This window comes from Phyllobates terribilis, unplaced genomic scaffold (assembly GCF_046119375.1).
Source record: "Phyllobates terribilis strain yellow unplaced genomic scaffold, ASM4611937v1 Scaffold_5435__1_contigs__length_51691, whole genome shotgun sequence".
Taxonomy (NCBI): Eukaryota; Metazoa; Chordata; class Amphibia; order Anura; family Dendrobatidae; genus Phyllobates; species Phyllobates terribilis.
The window spans coordinates 1-17,717 of NW_027368182.1; the positions used below are offsets into that span (position 1 = coordinate 1).

Genomic DNA, 17,717 nt, shown 5'->3' on the forward strand with positions numbered 1-17,717 from the left:
GTTAAGAAGACATGTTGTCAACCTCTAGATCCCTTACATGCCTGCACTTTCGGCTTGCTGCTGCTGCAATCCACGCGTTTTAGATCTGCATAACTCCACCTCTTTAAACACAGCACCTTCACCCCCTGCTGTTCCCACCCGCCTCAACACCGTTGGAAGGGAGGAGAACCAATTAAGGCGGGGGGTGGGGTGGAACGAGCAGCTGTCTACCCTTAGCAGGAGGGCTCCTGATTACATACCTCTCCTGCTGCTGCTGCTGCTGCTGGCTGTCCAGCAGCAGACTGAAGGTGGCTGCTGCTGTGCACAGGTATATAAAGGCTCAGAGCCTATTATGACACGCGCAGCCAGCGTTCCATTGCCACATTCCATCTACTGCAGGCAGGATACCTGGCTGGCTGAATGTCGCTGAGAAGCTCACAGAGACCGCCATAAGCAACAGTTTAACAGAATGCCACAGACTAATCAACCAAACTTTTTGGGTTGGGTTCTCTTTTATAGTCTGCAGGCATTAAATGAAAGAAGTCAGTGTTCCAGCAGAAGGAGACAACGTTTCAGAAAAGGCATTGTAGCAAACCAAAAAAGAAATTTTAAGCGCAGCAGTGTAACCAGCGCACATACCTGTTAGCTCGGGTGAGTTTAAAAGGCTGCTGTTGATAACAAGGGCATTTGCTAAATAGATGGTGTGTGTGCAACAATATACTGAAAGGTCAATTATATTGTGCAGCTTATCTCACCACCTGTAGTTATTTAGGTGAAAGCTCCAAAATGCTTGCCTAATATGTCTGTTTATCCAAAAGGAAGTAGAAAGGGAGAGCTAGAAAGATAGCATTGCATCACATTACATGGCAATGCAATGCACAGTTGCTGAAGTTGAACCAAAATGAGCTTGTAATCTGGCTTCTGCAACTTTGAACATGAAAAATCCAATGAGGAGAAGAAAAGCAGAGCCAAAGAGTCCATCCCAAAATCCGACAAACAAGCAAAATGAACAAAAAACATTGAATTCAATTCTTTCTGATTTTAGAAACTGCATTAAAGAAGGGGTGCACCGGTCCTGGAGATACTGCAATACCAGGTCAATGCGTGGAGTGGACAGAGCAAGCTCTTTTTCCATCTCCCTGTTCTAAAAATCCATTTAATATATGGTCCCCAGATAGGGGACGTATCAGATATTAAACTGATAAGAACAGATACTACACTTGATCTTAGCCAAAAGGCCGAGAAGCGATAACCAGAATTGGTTTCAAACTACGGAGCCACCCAAGGATCCTAAAAAGTCCATTTGTGGAGATGAGCTCCTGGACTCCCGTTAAGAAGACATGTTGTCAACCTCTAGATCCCTTACATGCCTGCACTTTTCGGCTTGCTGCTGCTGCAATCCACGCGTTTTAGATCTGCATAACTCCACCTCTTTAAACACAGCACCTTCACCCCCTGCTGTTCCCACCCGCCTCAACACCGTTGGAAGGGAGGAGAACCAATTAAGGCGGGGGGTGGGGTGGAACGAGCAGCTGTCTACCCTTAGCAGGAGGGCTCCTGATTACATACCTCTCCTGCTGCTGCTGCTGCTGCTGGCTGTCCAGCAGCAGACTGAAGGTGGCTGCTGCTGTGCACAGGTATATAAAGGCTCAGAGCCTATTATGACACGCGCAGCCAGCGTTCCATTGCCACATTCCATCTACTGCAGGCAGGATACCTGGCTGGCTGAATGTCGCTGAGAAGCTCACAGAGACCGCCATAAGCAACAGTTTAACAGAATGCCACAGACTAATCAACCAAACTTTTTGGGTTGGGTTCTCTTTTATAGTCTGCAGGCATTAAATGAAAGAAGTCAGTGTTCCAGCAGAAGGAGACAACGTTTCAGAAAAGGCATTGTAGCAAACCAAAAAAGAAATTTTAAGCGCAGCAGTGTAACCAGCGCACATACCTGTTAGCTCGGGTGAGTTTAAAAGGCTGCTGTTGATAACAAGGGCATTTGCTAAATAGATGGTGTGTGTGCAACAATATACTGAAAGGTCAATTATATTGTGCAGCTTATCTCACCACCTGTAGTTATTTAGGTGAAAGCTCCAAAATGCTTGCCTAATATGTCTGTTTATCCAAAAGGAAGTAGAAAGGGAGAGCTAGAAAGATAGCATTGCATCACATTACATGGCAATGCAATGCACAGTTGCTGAAGTTGAACCAAAATGAGCTTGTAATCTGGCTTCTGCAACTTTGAACATGAAAAATCCAATGAGGAGAAGAAAAGCAGAGCCAAAGAGTCCATCCCAAAATCCGACAAACAAGCAAAATGAACAAAAAACATTGAATTCAATTCTTTCTGATTTTAGAAACTGCATTAAAGAAGGGGTGCACCGGTCCTGGAGATACTGCAATACCAGGTCAATGCGTGGAGTGGACAGAGCAAGCTCTTTTTCCATCTCCCTGTTCTAAAAATCCATTTAATATATGGTCCCCAGATAGGGGACGTATCAGATATTAAACTGATAAGAACAGATACTACACTTGATCTTAGCCAAAAGGCCGAGAAGCGATAACCAGAATTGGTTTCAAACTACGGAGCCACCCAAGGATCCTAAAAAGTCCATTTGTGGAGATGAGCTCCTGGACTCCCGTTAAGAAGACATGTTGTCAACCTCTAGATCCCTTACATGCCTGCACTTTTCGGCTTGCTGCTGCTGCAATCCACGCGTTTTAGATCTGCATAACTCCACCTCTTTAAACACAGCACCTTCACCCCCTGCTGTTCCCACCCGCCTCAACACCGTTGGAAGGGAGGAGAACCAATTAAGGCGGGGGGTGGGGTGGAACGAGCAGCTGTCTACCCTTAGCAGGAGGGCTCCTGATTACATACCTCTCCTGCTGCTGCTGCTGCTGCTGGCTGTCCAGCAGCAGACTGAAGGTGGCTGCTGCTGTGCACAGGTATATAAAGGCTCAGAGCCTATTATGACACGCGCAGCCAGCGTTCCATTGCCACATTCCATCTACTGCAGGCAGGATACCTGGCTGGCTGAATGTCGCTGAGAAGCTCACAGAGACCGCCATAAGCAACAGTTTAACAGAATGCCACAGACTAATCAACCAAACTTTTTGGGTTGGGTTCTCTTTTATAGTCTGCAGGCATTAAATGAAAGAAGTCAGTGTTCCAGCAGAAGGAGACAACGTTTCAGAAAAGGCATTGTAGCAAACCAAAAAAGAAATTTTAAGCGCAGCAGTGTAACCAGCGCACATACCTGTTAGCTCGGGTGAGTTTAAAAGGCTGCTGTTGATAACAAGGGCATTTGCTAAATAGATGGTGTGTGTGCAACAATATACTGAAAGGTCAATTATATTGTGCAGCTTATCTCACCACCTGTAGTTATTTAGGTGAAAGCTCCAAAATGCTTGCCTAATATGTCTGTTTATCCAAAAGGAAGTAGAAAGGGAGAGCTAGAAAGATAGCATTGCATCACATTACATGGCAATGCAATGCACAGTTGCTGAAGTTGAACCAAAATGAGCTTGTAATCTGGCTTCTGCAACTTTGAACATGAAAAATCCAATGAGGAGAAGAAAAGCAGAGCCAAAGAGTCCATCCCAAAATCCGACAAACAAGCAAAATGAACAAAAAACATTGAATTCAATTCTTTCTGATTTTAGAAACTGCATTAAAGAAGGGGTGCACCGGTCCTGGAGATACTGCAATACCAGGTCAATGCGTGGAGTGGACAGAGCAAGCTCTTTTTCCATCTCCCTGTTCTAAAAATCCATTTAATATATGGTCCCCAGATAGGGGACGTATCAGATATTAAACTGATAAGAACAGATACTACACTTGATCTTAGCCAAAAGGCCGAGAAGCGATAACCAGAATTGGTTTCAAACTACGGAGCCACCCAAGGATCCTAAAAAGTCCATTTGTGGAGATGAGCTCCTGGACTCCCGTTAAGAAGACATGTTGTCAACCTCTAGATCCCTTACATGCCTGCACTTTTCGGCTTGCTGCTGCTGCAATCCACGCGTTTTAGATCTGCATAACTCCACCTCTTTAAACACAGCACCTTCACCCCCTGCTGTTCCCACCCGCCTCAACACCGTTGGAAGGGAGGAGAACCAATTAAGGCGGGGGGTGGGGTGGAACGAGCAGCTGTCTACCCTTAGCAGGAGGGCTCCTGATTACATACCTCTCCTGCTGCTGCTGCTGCTGCTGGCTGTCCAGCAGCAGACTGAAGGTGGCTGCTGCTGTGCACAGGTATATAAAGGCTCAGAGCCTATTATGACACGCGCAGCCAGCGTTCCATTGCCACATTCCATCTACTGCAGGCAGGATACCTGGCTGGCTGAATGTCGCTGAGAAGCTCACAGAGACCGCCATAAGCAACAGTTTAACAGAATGCCACAGACTAATCAACCAAACTTTTTGGGTTGGGTTCTCTTTTATAGTCTGCAGGCATTAAATGAAAGAAGTCAGTGTTCCAGCAGAAGGAGACAACGTTTCAGAAAAGGCATTGTAGCAAACCAAAAAAGAAATTTTAAGCGCAGCAGTGTAACCAGCGCACATACCTGTTAGCTCGGGTGAGTTTAAAAGGCTGCTGTTGATAACAAGGGCATTTGCTAAATAGATGGTGTGTGTGCAACAATATACTGAAAGGTCAATTATATTGTGCAGCTTATCTCACCACCTGTAGTTATTTAGGTGAAAGCTCCAAAATGCTTGCCTAATATGTCTGTTTATCCAAAAGGAAGTAGAAAGGGAGAGCTAGAAAGATAGCATTGCATCACATTACATGGCAATGCAATGCACAGTTGCTGAAGTTGAACCAAAATGAGCTTGTAATCTGGCTTCTGCAACTTTGAACATGAAAAATCCAATGAGGAGAAGAAAAGCAGAGCCAAAGAGTCCATCCCAAAATCCGACAAACAAGCAAAATGAACAAAAAACATTGAATTCAATTCTTTCTGATTTTAGAAACTGCATTAAAGAAGGGGTGCACCGGTCCTGGAGATACTGCAATACCAGGTCAATGCGTGGAGTGGACAGAGCAAGCTCTTTTTCCATCTCCCTGTTCTAAAAATCCATTTAATATATGGTCCCCAGATAGGGGACGTATCAGATATTAAACTGATAAGAACAGATACTACACTTGATCTTAGCCAAAAGGCCGAGAAGCGATAACCAGAATTGGTTTCAAACTACGGAGCCACCCAAGGATCCTAAAAAGTCCATTTGTGGAGATGAGCTCCTGGACTCCCGTTAAGAAGACATGTTGTCAACCTCTAGATCCCTTACATGCCTGCACTTTTCGGCTTGCTGCTGCTGCAATCCACGCGTTTTAGATCTGCATAACTCCACCTCTTTAAACACAGCACCTTCACCCCCTGCTGTTCCCACCCGCCTCAACACCGTTGGAAGGGAGGAGAACCAATTAAGGCGGGGGGTGGGGTGGAACGAGCAGCTGTCTACCCTTAGCAGGAGGGCTCCTGATTACATACCTCTCCTGCTGCTGCTGGCTGTCCAGCAGCAGACTGAAGGTGGCTGCTGCTGTGCACAGGTATATAAAGGCTCAGAGCCTATTATGACACGCGCAGCCAGCGTTCCATTGCCACATTCCATCTACTGCAGGCAGGATACCTGGCTGGCTGAATGTCGCTGAGAAGCTCACAGAGACCGCCATAAGCAACAGTTTAACAGAATGCCACAGACTAATCAACCAAACTTTTTGGGTTGGGTTCTCTTTTATAGTCTGCAGGCATTAAATGAAAGAAGTCAGTGTTCCAGCAGAAGGAGACAACGTTTCAGAAAAGGCATTGTAGCAAACCAAAAAAGAAATTTTAAGCGCAGCAGTGTAACCAGCGCACATACCTGTTAGCTCGGGTGAGTTTAAAAGGCTGCTGTTGATAACAAGGGCATTTGCTAAATAGATGGTGTGTGTGCAACAATATACTGAAAGGTCAATTATATTGTGCAGCTTATCTCACCACCTGTAGTTATTTAGGTGAAAGCTCCAAAATGCTTGCCTAATATGTCTGTTTATCCAAAAGGAAGTAGAAAGGGAGAGCTAGAAAGATAGCATTGCATCACATTACATGGCAATGCAATGCACAGTTGCTGAAGTTGAACCAAAATGAGCTTGTAATCTGGCTTCTGCAACTTTGAACATGAAAAATCCAATGAGGAGAAGAAAAGCAGAGCCAAAGAGTCCATCCCAAAATCCGACAAACAAGCAAAATGAACAAAAAACATTGAATTCAATTCTTTCTGATTTTAGAAACTGCATTAAAGAAGGGGTGCACCGGTCCTGGAGATACTGCAATACCAGGTCAATGCGTGGAGTGGACAGAGCAAGCTCTTTTTCCATCTCCCTGTTCTAAAAATCCATTTAATATATGGTCCCCAGATAGGGGACGTATCAGATATTAAACTGATAAGAACAGATACTACACTTGATCTTAGCCAAAAGGCCGAGAAGCGATAACCAGAATTGGTTTCAAACTACGGAGCCACCCAAGGATCCTAAAAAGTCCATTTGTGGAGATGAGCTCCTGGACTCCCGTTAAGAAGACATGTTGTCAACCTCTAGATCCCTTACATGCCTGCACTTTTCGGCTTGCTGCTGCTGCAATCCACGCGTTTTAGATCTGCATAACTCCACCTCTTTAAACACAGCACCTTCACCCCCTGCTGTTCCCACCCGCCTCAACACCGTTGGAAGGGAGGAGAACCAATTAAGGCGGGGGGTGGGGTGGAACGAGCAGCTGTCTACCCTTAGCAGGAGGGCTCCTGATTACATACCTCTCCTGCTGCTGCTGCTGCTGCTGGCTGTCCAGCAGCAGACTGAAGGTGGCTGCTGCTGTGCACAGGTATATAAAGGCTCAGAGCCTATTATGACACGCGCAGCCAGCGTTCCATTGCCACATTCCATCTACTGCAGGCAGGATACCTGGCTGGCTGAATGTCGCTGAGAAGCTCACAGAGACCGCCATAAGCAACAGTTTAACAGAATGCCACAGACTAATCAACCAAACTTTTTGGGTTGGGTTCTCTTTTATAGTCTGCAGGCATTAAATGAAAGAAGTCAGTGTTCCAGCAGAAGGAGACAACGTTTCAGAAAAGGCATTGTAGCAAACCAAAAAAGAAATTTTAAGCGCAGCAGTGTAACCAGCGCACATACCTGTTAGCTCGGGTGAGTTTAAAAGGCTGCTGTTGATAACAAGGGCATTTGCTAAATAGATGGTGTGTGTGCAACAATATACTGAAAGGTCAATTATATTGTGCAGCTTATCTCACCACCTGTAGTTATTTAGGTGAAAGCTCCAAAATGCTTGCCTAATATGTCTGTTTATCCAAAAGGAAGTAGAAAGGGAGAGCTAGAAAGATAGCATTGCATCACATTACATGGCAATGCAATGCACAGTTGCTGAAGTTGAACCAAAATGAGCTTGTAATCTGGCTTCTGCAACTTTGAACATGAAAAATCCAATGAGGAGAAGAAAAGCAGAGCCAAAGAGTCCATCCCAAAATCCGACAAACAAGCAAAATGAACAAAAAACATTGAATTCAATTCTTTCTGATTTTAGAAACTGCATTAAAGAAGGGGTGCACCGGTCCTGGAGATACTGCAATACCAGGTCAATGCGTGGAGTGGACAGAGCAAGCTCTTTTTCCATCTCCCTGTTCTAAAAATCCATTTAATATATGGTCCCCAGATAGGGGACGTATCAGATATTAAACTGATAAGAACAGATACTACACTTGATCTTAGCCAAAAGGCCGAGAAGCGATAACCAGAATTGGTTTCAAACTACGGAGCCACCCAAGGATCCTAAAAAGTCCATTTGTGGAGATGAGCTCCTGGACTCCCGTTAAGAAGACATGTTGTCAACCTCTAGATCCCTTACATGCCTGCACTTTTCGGCTTGCTGCTGCTGCAATCCACGCGTTTTAGATCTGCATAACTCCACCTCTTTAAACACAGCACCTTCACCCCCTGCTGTTCCCACCCGCCTCAACACCGTTGGAAGGGAGGAGAACCAATTAAGGCGGGGGGTGGGGTGGAACGAGCAGCTGTCTACCCTTAGCAGGAGGGCTCCTGATTACATACCTCTCCTGCTGCTGCTGGCTGTCCAGCAGCAGACTGAAGGTGGCTGCTGCTGTGCACAGGTATATAAAGGCTCAGAGCCTATTATGACACGCGCAGCCAGCGTTCCATTGCCACATTCCATCTACTGCAGGCAGGATACCTGGCTGGCTGAATGTCGCTGAGAAGCTCACAGAGACCGCCATAAGCAACAGTTTAACAGAATGCCACAGACTAATCAACCAAACTTTTTGGGTTGGGTTCTCTTTTATAGTCTGCAGGCATTAAATGAAAGAAGTCAGTGTTCCAGCAGAAGGAGACAACGTTTCAGAAAAGGCATTGTAGCAAACCAAAAAAGAAATTTTAAGCGCAGCAGTGTAACCAGCGCACATACCTGTTAGCTCGGGTGAGTTTAAAAGGCTGCTGTTGATAACAAGGGCATTTGCTAAATAGATGGTGTGTGTGCAACAATATACTGAAAGGTCAATTATATTGTGCAGCTTATCTCACCACCTGTAGTTATTTAGGTGAAAGCTCCAAAATGCTTGCCTAATATGTCTGTTTATCCAAAAGGAAGTAGAAAGGGAGAGCTAGAAAGATAGCATTGCATCACATTACATGGCAATGCAATGCACAGTTGCTGAAGTTGAACCAAAATGAGCTTGTAATCTGGCTTCTGCAACTTTGAACATGAAAAATCCAATGAGGAGAAGAAAAGCAGAGCCAAAGAGTCCATCCCAAAATCCGACAAACAAGCAAAATGAACAAAAAACATTGAATTCAATTCTTTCTGATTTTAGAAACTGCATTAAAGAAGGGGTGCACCGGTCCTGGAGATACTGCAATACCAGGTCAATGCGTGGAGTGGACAGAGCAAGCTCTTTTTCCATCTCCCTGTTCTAAAAATCCATTTAATATATGGTCCCCAGATAGGGGACGTATCAGATATTAAACTGATAAGAACAGATACTACACTTGATCTTAGCCAAAAGGCCGAGAAGCGATAACCAGAATTGGTTTCAAACTACGGAGCCACCCAAGGATCCTAAAAAGTCCATTTGTGGAGATGAGCTCCTGGACTCCCGTTAAGAAGACATGTTGTCAACCTCTAGATCCCTTACATGCCTGCACTTTTCGGCTTGCTGCTGCTGCAATCCACGCGTTTTAGATCTGCATAACTCCACCTCTTTAAACACAGCACCTTCACCCCCTGCTGTTCCCACCCGCCTCAACACCGTTGGAAGGGAGGAGAACCAATTAAGGCGGGGGGTGGGGTGGAACGAGCAGCTGTCTACCCTTAGCAGGAGGGCTCCTGATTACATACCTCTCCTGCTGCTGCTGCTGCTGCTGGCTGTCCAGCAGCAGACTGAAGGTGGCTGCTGCTGTGCACAGGTATATAAAGGCTCAGAGCCTATTATGACACGCGCAGCCAGCGTTCCATTGCCACATTCCATCTACTGCAGGCAGGATACCTGGCTGGCTGAATGTCGCTGAGAAGCTCACAGAGACCGCCATAAGCAACAGTTTAACAGAATGCCACAGACTAATCAACCAAACTTTTTGGGTTGGGTTCTCTTTTATAGTCTGCAGGCATTAAATGAAAGAAGTCAGTGTTCCAGCAGAAGGAGACAACGTTTCAGAAAAGGCATTGTAGCAAACCAAAAAAGAAATTTTAAGCGCAGCAGTGTAACCAGCGCACATACCTGTTAGCTCGGGTGAGTTTAAAAGGCTGCTGTTGATAACAAGGGCATTTGCTAAATAGATGGTGTGTGTGCAACAATATACTGAAAGGTCAATTATATTGTGCAGCTTATCTCACCACCTGTAGTTATTTAGGTGAAAGCTCCAAAATGCTTGCCTAATATGTCTGTTTATCCAAAAGGAAGTAGAAAGGGAGAGCTAGAAAGATAGCATTGCATCACATTACATGGCAATGCAATGCACAGTTGCTGAAGTTGAACCAAAATGAGCTTGTAATCTGGCTTCTGCAACTTTGAACATGAAAAATCCAATGAGGAGAAGAAAAGCAGAGCCAAAGAGTCCATCCCAAAATCCGACAAACAAGCAAAATGAACAAAAAACATTGAATTCAATTCTTTCTGATTTTAGAAACTGCATTAAAGAAGGGGTGCACCGGTCCTGGAGATACTGCAATACCAGGTCAATGCGTGGAGTGGACAGAGCAAGCTCTTTTTCCATCTCCCTGTTCTAAAAATCCATTTAATATATGGTCCCCAGATAGGGGACGTATCAGATATTAAACTGATAAGAACAGATACTACACTTGATCTTAGCCAAAAGGCCGAGAAGCGATAACCAGAATTGGTTTCAAACTACGGAGCCACCCAAGGATCCTAAAAAGTCCATTTGTGGAGATGAGCTCCTGGACTCCCGTTAAGAAGACATGTTGTCAACCTCTAGATCCCTTACATGCCTGCACTTTTCGGCTTGCTGCTGCTGCAATCCACGCGTTTTAGATCTGCATAACTCCACCTCTTTAAACACAGCACCTTCACCCCCTGCTGTTCCCACCCGCCTCAACACCGTTGGAAGGGAGGAGAACCAATTAAGGCGGGGGGTGGGGTGGAACGAGCAGCTGTCTACCCTTAGCAGGAGGGCTCCTGATTACATACCTCTCCTGCTGCTGCTGGCTGTCCAGCAGCAGACTGAAGGTGGCTGCTGCTGTGCACAGGTATATAAAGGCTCAGAGCCTATTATGACACGCGCAGCCAGCGTTCCATTGCCACATTCCATCTACTGCAGGCAGGATACCTGGCTGGCTGAATGTCGCTGAGAAGCTCACAGAGACCGCCATAAGCAACAGTTTAACAGAATGCCACAGACTAATCAACCAAACTTTTTGGGTTGGGTTCTCTTTTATAGTCTGCAGGCATTAAATGAAAGAAGTCAGTGTTCCAGCAGAAGGAGACAACGTTTCAGAAAAGGCATTGTAGCAAACCAAAAAAGAAATTTTAAGCGCAGCAGTGTAACCAGCGCACATACCTGTTAGCTCGGGTGAGTTTAAAAGGCTGCTGTTGATAACAAGGGCATTTGCTAAATAGATGGTGTGTGTGCAACAATATACTGAAAGGTCAATTATATTGTGCAGCTTATCTCACCACCTGTAGTTATTTAGGTGAAAGCTCCAAAATGCTTGCCTAATATGTCTGTTTATCCAAAAGGAAGTAGAAAGGGAGAGCTAGAAAGATAGCATTGCATCACATTACATGGCAATGCAATGCACAGTTGCTGAAGTTGAACCAAAATGAGCTTGTAATCTGGCTTCTGCAACTTTGAACATGAAAAATCCAATGAGGAGAAGAAAAGCAGAGCCAAAGAGTCCATCCCAAAATCCGACAAACAAGCAAAATGAACAAAAAACATTGAATTCAATTCTTTCTGATTTTAGAAACTGCATTAAAGAAGGGGTGCACCGGTCCTGGAGATACTGCAATACCAGGTCAATGCGTGGAGTGGACAGAGCAAGCTCTTTTTCCATCTCCCTGTTCTAAAAATCCATTTAATATATGGTCCCCAGATAGGGGACGTATCAGATATTAAACTGATAAGAACAGATACTACACTTGATCTTAGCCAAAAGGCCGAGAAGCGATAACCAGAATTGGTTTCAAACTACGGAGCCACCCAAGGATCCTAAAAAGTCCATTTGTGGAGATGAGCTCCTGGACTCCCGTTAAGAAGACATGTTGTCAACCTCTAGATCCCTTACATGCCTGCACTTTTCGGCTTGCTGCTGCTGCAATCCACGCGTTTTAGATCTGCATAACTCCACCTCTTTAAACACAGCACCTTCACCCCCTGCTGTTCCCACCCGCCTCAACACCGTTGGAAGGGAGGAGAACCAATTAAGGCGGGGGGTGGGGTGGAACGAGCAGCTGTCTACCCTTAGCAGGAGGGCTCCTGATTACATACCTCTCCTGCTGCTGCTGCTGCTGCTGGCTGTCCAGCAGCAGACTGAAGGTGGCTGCTGCTGTGCACAGGTATATAAAGGCTCAGAGCCTATTATGACACGCGCAGCCAGCGTTCCATTGCCACATTCCATCTACTGCAGGCAGGATACCTGGCTGGCTGAATGTCGCTGAGAAGCTCACAGAGACCGCCATAAGCAACAGTTTAACAGAATGCCACAGACTAATCAACCAAACTTTTTGGGTTGGGTTCTCTTTTATAGTCTGCAGGCATTAAATGAAAGAAGTCAGTGTTCCAGCAGAAGGAGACAACGTTTCAGAAAAGGCATTGTAGCAAACCAAAAAAGAAATTTTAAGCGCAGCAGTGTAACCAGCGCACATACCTGTTAGCTCGGGTGAGTTTAAAAGGCTGCTGTTGATAACAAGGGCATTTGCTAAATAGATGGTGTGTGTGCAACAATATACTGAAAGGTCAATTATATTGTGCAGCTTATCTCACCACCTGTAGTTATTTAGGTGAAAGCTCCAAAATGCTTGCCTAATATGTCTGTTTATCCAAAAGGAAGTAGAAAGGGAGAGCTAGAAAGATAGCATTGCATCACATTACATGGCAATGCAATGCACAGTTGCTGAAGTTGAACCAAAATGAGCTTGTAATCTGGCTTCTGCAACTTTGAACATGAAAAATCCAATGAGGAGAAGAAAAGCAGAGCCAAAGAGTCCATCCCAAAATCCGACAAACAAGCAAAATGAACAAAAAACATTGAATTCAATTCTTTCTGATTTTAGAAACTGCATTAAAGAAGGGGTGCACCGGTCCTGGAGATACTGCAATACCAGGTCAATGCGTGGAGTGGACAGAGCAAGCTCTTTTTCCATCTCCCTGTTCTAAAAATCCATTTAATATATGGTCCCCAGATAGGGGACGTATCAGATATTAAACTGATAAGAACAGATACTACACTTGATCTTAGCCAAAAGGCCGAGAAGCGATAACCAGAATTGGTTTCAAACTACGGAGCCACCCAAGGATCCTAAAAAGTCCATTTGTGGAGATGAGCTCCTGGACTCCCGTTAAGAAGACATGTTGTCAACCTCTAGATCCCTTACATGCCTGCACTTTTCGGCTTGCTGCTGCTGCAATCCACGCGTTTTAGATCTGCATAACTCCACCTCTTTAAACACAGCACCTTCACCCCCTGCTGTTCCCACCCGCCTCAACACCGTTGGAAGGGAGGAGAACCAATTAAGGCGGGGGGTGGGGTGGAACGAGCAGCTGTCTACCCTTAGCAGGAGGGCTCCTGATTACATACCTCTCCTGCTGCTGCTGCTGCTGCTGGCTGTCCAGCAGCAGACTGAAGGTGGCTGCTGCTGTGCACAGGTATATAAAGGCTCAGAGCCTATTATGACACGCGCAGCCAGCGTTCCATTGCCACATTCCATCTACTGCAGGCAGGATACCTGGCTGGCTGAATGTCGCTGAGAAGCTCACAGAGACCGCCATAAGCAACAGTTTAACAGAATGCCACAGACTAATCAACCAAACTTTTTGGGTTGGGTTCTCTTTTATAGTCTGCAGGCATTAAATGAAAGAAGTCAGTGTTCCAGCAGAAGGAGACAACGTTTCAGAAAAGGCATTGTAGCAAAAAAAAAAAGAAATTTTAAGCGCAGCAGTGTAACCAGCGCACATACCTGTTAGCTCGGGTGAGTTTAAAAGGCTGCTGTTGATAACAAGGGCATTTGCTAAATAGATGGTGTGTGTGCAACAATATACTGAAAGGTCAATTATATTGTGCAGCTTATCTCACCACCTGTAGTTATTTAGGTGAAAGCTCCAAAATGCTTGCCTAATATGTCTGTTTATCCAAAAGGAAGTAGAAAGGGAGAGCTAGAAAGATAGCATTGCATCACATTACATGGCAATGCAATGCACAGTTGCTGAAGTTGAACCAAAATGAGCTTGTAATCTGGCTTCTGCAACTTTGAACATGAAAAATCCAATGAGGAGAAGAAAAGCAGAGCCAAAGAGTCCATCCCAAAATCCGACAAACAAGCAAAATGAACAAAAAACATTGAATTCAATTCTTTCTGATTTTAGAAACTGCATTAAAGAAGGGGTGCACCGGTCCTGGAGATACTGCAATACCAGGTCAATGCGTGGAGTGGACAGAGCAAGCTCTTTTTCCATCTCCCTGTTCTAAAAATCCATTTAATATATGGTCCCCAGATAGGGGACGTATCAGATATTAAACTGATAAGAACAGATACTACACTTGATCTTAGCCAAAAGGCCGAGAAGCGATAACCAGAATTGGTTTCAAACTACGGAGCCACCCAAGGATCCTAAAAAGTCCATTTGTGGAGATGAGCTCCTGGACTCCCGTTAAGAAGACATGTTGTCAACCTCTAGATCCCTTACATGCCTGCACTTTTCGGCTTGCTGCTGCTGCAATCCACGCGTTTTAGATCTGCATAACTCCACCTCTTTAAACACAGCACCTTCACCCCCTGCTGTTCCCACCCGCCTCAACACCGTTGGAAGGGAGGAGAACCAATTAAGGCGGGGGGTGGGGTGGAACGAGCAGCTGTCTACCCTTAGCAGGAGGGCTCCTGATTACATACCTCTCCTGCTGCTGCTGCTGCTGCTGGCTGTCCAGCAGCAGACTGAAGGTGGCTGCTGCTGTGCACAGGTATATAAAGGCTCAGAGCCTATTATGACACGCGCAGCCAGCGTTCCATTGCCACATTCCATCTACTGCAGGCAGGATACCTGGCTGGCTGAATGTCGCTGAGAAGCTCACAGAGACCGCCATAAGCAACAGTTTAACAGAATGCCACAGACTAATCAACCAAACTTTTTGGGTTGGGTTCTCTTTTATAGTCTGCAGGCATTAAATGAAAGAAGTCAGTGTTCCAGCAGAAGGAGACAACGTTTCAGAAAAGGCATTGTAGCAAACCAAAAAAGAAATTTTAAGCGCAGCAGTGTAACCAGCGCACATACCTGTTAGCTCGGGTGAGTTTAAAAGGCTGCTGTTGATAACAAGGGCATTTGCTAAATAGATGGTGTGTGTGCAACAATATACTGAAAGGTCAATTATATTGTGCAGCTTATCTCACCACCTGTAGTTATTTAGGTGAAAGCTCCAAAATGCTTGCCTAATATGTCTGTTTATCCAAAAGGAAGTAGAAAGGGAGAGCTAGAAAGATAGCATTGCATCACATTACATGGCAATGCAATGCACAGTTGCTGAAGTTGAACCAAAATGAGCTTGTAATCTGGCTTCTGCAACTTTGAACATGAAAAATCCAATGAGGAGAAGAAAAGCAGAGCCAAAGAGTCCATCCCAAAATCCGACAAACAAGCAAAATGAACAAAAAACATTGAATTCAATTCTTTCTGATTTTAGAAACTGCATTAAAGAAGGGGTGCACCGGTCCTGGAGATACTGCAATACCAGGTCAATGCGTGGAGTGGACAGAGCAAGCTCTTTTTCCATCTCCCTGTTCTAAAAATCCATTTAATATATGGTCCCCAGATAGGGGACGTATCAGATATTAAACTGATAAGAACAGATACTACACTTGATCTTAGCCAAAAGGCCGAGAAGCGATAACCAGAATTGGTTTCAAACTACGGAGCCACCCAAGGATCCTAAAAAGTCCATTTGTGGAGATGAGCTCCTGGACTCCCGTTAAGAAGACATGTTGTCAACCTCTAGATCCCTTACATGCCTGCACTTTTCGGCTTGCTGCTGCTGCAATCCACGCGTTTTAGATCTGCATAACTCCACCTCTTTAAACACAGCACCTTCACCCCCTGCTGTTCCCACCCGCCTCAACACCGTTGGAAGGGAGGAGAACCAATTAAGGCGGGGGGTGGGGTGGAACGAGCAGCTGTCTACCCTTAGCAGGAGGGCTCCTGATTACATACCTCTCCTGCTGCTGCTGCTGCTGCTGGCTGTCCAGCAGCAGACTGAAGGTGGCTGCTGCTGTGCACAGGTATATAAAGGCTCAGAGCCTATTATGACACGCGCAGCCAGCGTTCCATTGCCACATTCCATCTACTGCAGGCAGGATACCTGGCTGGCTGAATGTCGCTGAGAAGCTCACAGAGACCGCCATAAGCAACAGTTTAACAGAATGCCACAGACTAATCAACCAAACTTTTTGGGTTGGGTTCTCTTTTATAGTCTGCAGGCATTAAATGAAAGAAGTCAGTGTTCCAGCAGAAGGAGACAACGTTTCAGAAAAGGCATTGTAGCAAACCAAAAAAGAAATTTTAAGCGCAGCAGTGTAACCAGCGCACATACCTGTTAGCTCGGGTGAGTTTAAAAGGCTGCTGTTGATAACAAGGGCATTTGCTAAATAGATGGTGTGTGTGCAACAATATACTGAAAGGTCAATTATATTGTGCAGCTTATCTCACCACCTGTAGTTATTTAGGTGAAAGCTCCAAAATGCTTGCCTAATATGTCTGTTTATCCAAAAGGAAGTAGAAAGGGAGAGCTAGAAAGATAGCATTGCATCACATTACATGGCAATGCAATGCACAGTTGCTGAAGTTGAACCAAAATGAGCTTGTAATCTGGCTTCTGCAACTTTGAACATGAAAAATCCAATGAGGAGAAGAAAAGCAGAGCCAAAGAGTCCATCCCAAAATCCGACAAACAAGCAAAATGAACAAAAAACATTGAATTCAATTCTTTCTGATTTTAGAAACTGCATTAAAGAAGGGGTGCACCGGTCCTGGAGATACTGCAATACCAGGTCAATGCGTGGAGTGGACAGAGCAAGCTCTTTTTCCATCTCCCTGTTCTAAAAATCCATTTAATATATGGTCCCCAGATAGGGGACGTATCAGATATTAAACTGATAAGAACAGATACTACACTTGATCTTAGCCAAAAGGCCGAGAAGCGATAACCAGAATTGGTTTCAAACTACGGAGCCACCCAAGGATCCTAAAAAGTCCATTTGTGGAGATGAGCTCCTGGACTCCCGTTAAGAAGACATGTTGTCAACCTCTAGATCCCTTACATGCCTGCACTTTTCGGCTTGCTGCTGCTGCAATCCACGCGTTTTAGATCTGCATAACTCCACCTCTTTAAACACAGCACCTTCACCCCCTGCTGTTCCCACCCGCCTCAACACCGTTGGAAGGGAGGAGAACCAATTAAGGCGGGGGGTGGGGTGGAACGAGCAGCTGTCTACCCTTAGCAGGAGGGCTCCTGATTACATACCTCTCCTGCTGCTGCTGCTGCTGCTGGCTGTCCAGCAGCAGACTGAAGGTGGCTGCTGCTGTGCACAGGTATATAAAGGCTCAGAGCCTATTATGACACGCGCAGCCAGCGTTCCATTGCCACATTCCATCTACTGCAGGCAGGATACCTGGCTGGCTGAATGTCGCTGAGAAGCTCACAGAGACCGCCATAAGCAACAGTTTAACAGAATGCCACAGACTAATCAACCAAACTTTTTGGGTTGGGTTCTCTTTTATAGTCTGCAGGCATTAAATGAAAGAAGTCAGTGTTCCAGCAGAAGGAGACAACGTTTCAGAAAAGGCATTGTAGCAAACCAAAAAAGAAATTTTAAGCGCAGCAGTGTAACCAGCGCACATACCTGTTAGCTCGGGTGAGTTTAAAAGGCTGCTGTTGATAACAAGGGCATTTGCTAAATAGATGGTGTGTGTGCAACAATATACTGAAAGGTCAATTATATTGTGCAGCTT

General features: G+C 45.2%; 13 non-coding genes across 13 annotated transcripts; all 13 read right to left on the minus strand.

Moving 5' to 3' along the window:
• Positions 1-1,038: 1,038 nt before the first annotated feature.
• Positions 1,039-1,229, minus strand: LOC141250176 (U2 spliceosomal RNA). Its single transcript, XR_012312516.1, has one exon. It is a non-coding gene; the product is annotated as a U2 spliceosomal RNA (small nuclear RNA).
• A 1,118-nt stretch (positions 1,230-2,347) lies between these two features.
• LOC141250188 (U2 spliceosomal RNA) lies at positions 2,348-2,538 on the minus strand. Its single transcript, XR_012312527.1, has one exon. It is a non-coding gene; the product is annotated as a U2 spliceosomal RNA (small nuclear RNA).
• Positions 2,539-3,656: 1,118 nt separating this feature from the next.
• Positions 3,657-3,847, minus strand: LOC141250200 (U2 spliceosomal RNA). The gene has a single exon (XR_012312538.1). It is a non-coding gene; the product is annotated as a U2 spliceosomal RNA (small nuclear RNA).
• A 1,118-nt stretch (positions 3,848-4,965) lies between these two features.
• Positions 4,966-5,156, minus strand: LOC141250212 (U2 spliceosomal RNA). Its single transcript, XR_012312549.1, has one exon. It is a non-coding gene; the product is annotated as a U2 spliceosomal RNA (small nuclear RNA).
• Positions 5,157-6,265: 1,109 nt separating this feature from the next.
• On the minus strand, positions 6,266-6,456 carry LOC141250213 (U2 spliceosomal RNA). The gene has a single exon (XR_012312550.1). It is a non-coding gene; the product is annotated as a U2 spliceosomal RNA (small nuclear RNA).
• Positions 6,457-7,574: 1,118 nt separating this feature from the next.
• On the minus strand, positions 7,575-7,765 carry LOC141250177 (U2 spliceosomal RNA). The gene has a single exon (XR_012312517.1). It is a non-coding gene; the product is annotated as a U2 spliceosomal RNA (small nuclear RNA).
• Positions 7,766-8,874: 1,109 nt separating this feature from the next.
• On the minus strand, positions 8,875-9,065 carry LOC141250179 (U2 spliceosomal RNA). Its single transcript, XR_012312518.1, has one exon. It is a non-coding gene; the product is annotated as a U2 spliceosomal RNA (small nuclear RNA).
• A 1,118-nt stretch (positions 9,066-10,183) lies between these two features.
• Positions 10,184-10,374, minus strand: LOC141250180 (U2 spliceosomal RNA). The gene has a single exon (XR_012312519.1). It is a non-coding gene; the product is annotated as a U2 spliceosomal RNA (small nuclear RNA).
• Positions 10,375-11,483: 1,109 nt separating this feature from the next.
• Positions 11,484-11,674, minus strand: LOC141250181 (U2 spliceosomal RNA). Its single transcript, XR_012312520.1, has one exon. It is a non-coding gene; the product is annotated as a U2 spliceosomal RNA (small nuclear RNA).
• A 1,118-nt stretch (positions 11,675-12,792) lies between these two features.
• Positions 12,793-12,983, minus strand: LOC141250182 (U2 spliceosomal RNA). The gene has a single exon (XR_012312521.1). It is a non-coding gene; the product is annotated as a U2 spliceosomal RNA (small nuclear RNA).
• A 1,118-nt stretch (positions 12,984-14,101) lies between these two features.
• On the minus strand, positions 14,102-14,292 carry LOC141250183 (U2 spliceosomal RNA). Its single transcript, XR_012312522.1, has one exon. It is a non-coding gene; the product is annotated as a U2 spliceosomal RNA (small nuclear RNA).
• Positions 14,293-15,410: 1,118 nt separating this feature from the next.
• Positions 15,411-15,601, minus strand: LOC141250184 (U2 spliceosomal RNA). The gene has a single exon (XR_012312523.1). It is a non-coding gene; the product is annotated as a U2 spliceosomal RNA (small nuclear RNA).
• A 1,118-nt stretch (positions 15,602-16,719) lies between these two features.
• Positions 16,720-16,910, minus strand: LOC141250185 (U2 spliceosomal RNA). The gene has a single exon (XR_012312524.1). It is a non-coding gene; the product is annotated as a U2 spliceosomal RNA (small nuclear RNA).
• Positions 16,911-17,717: the final 807 nt, after the last annotated feature.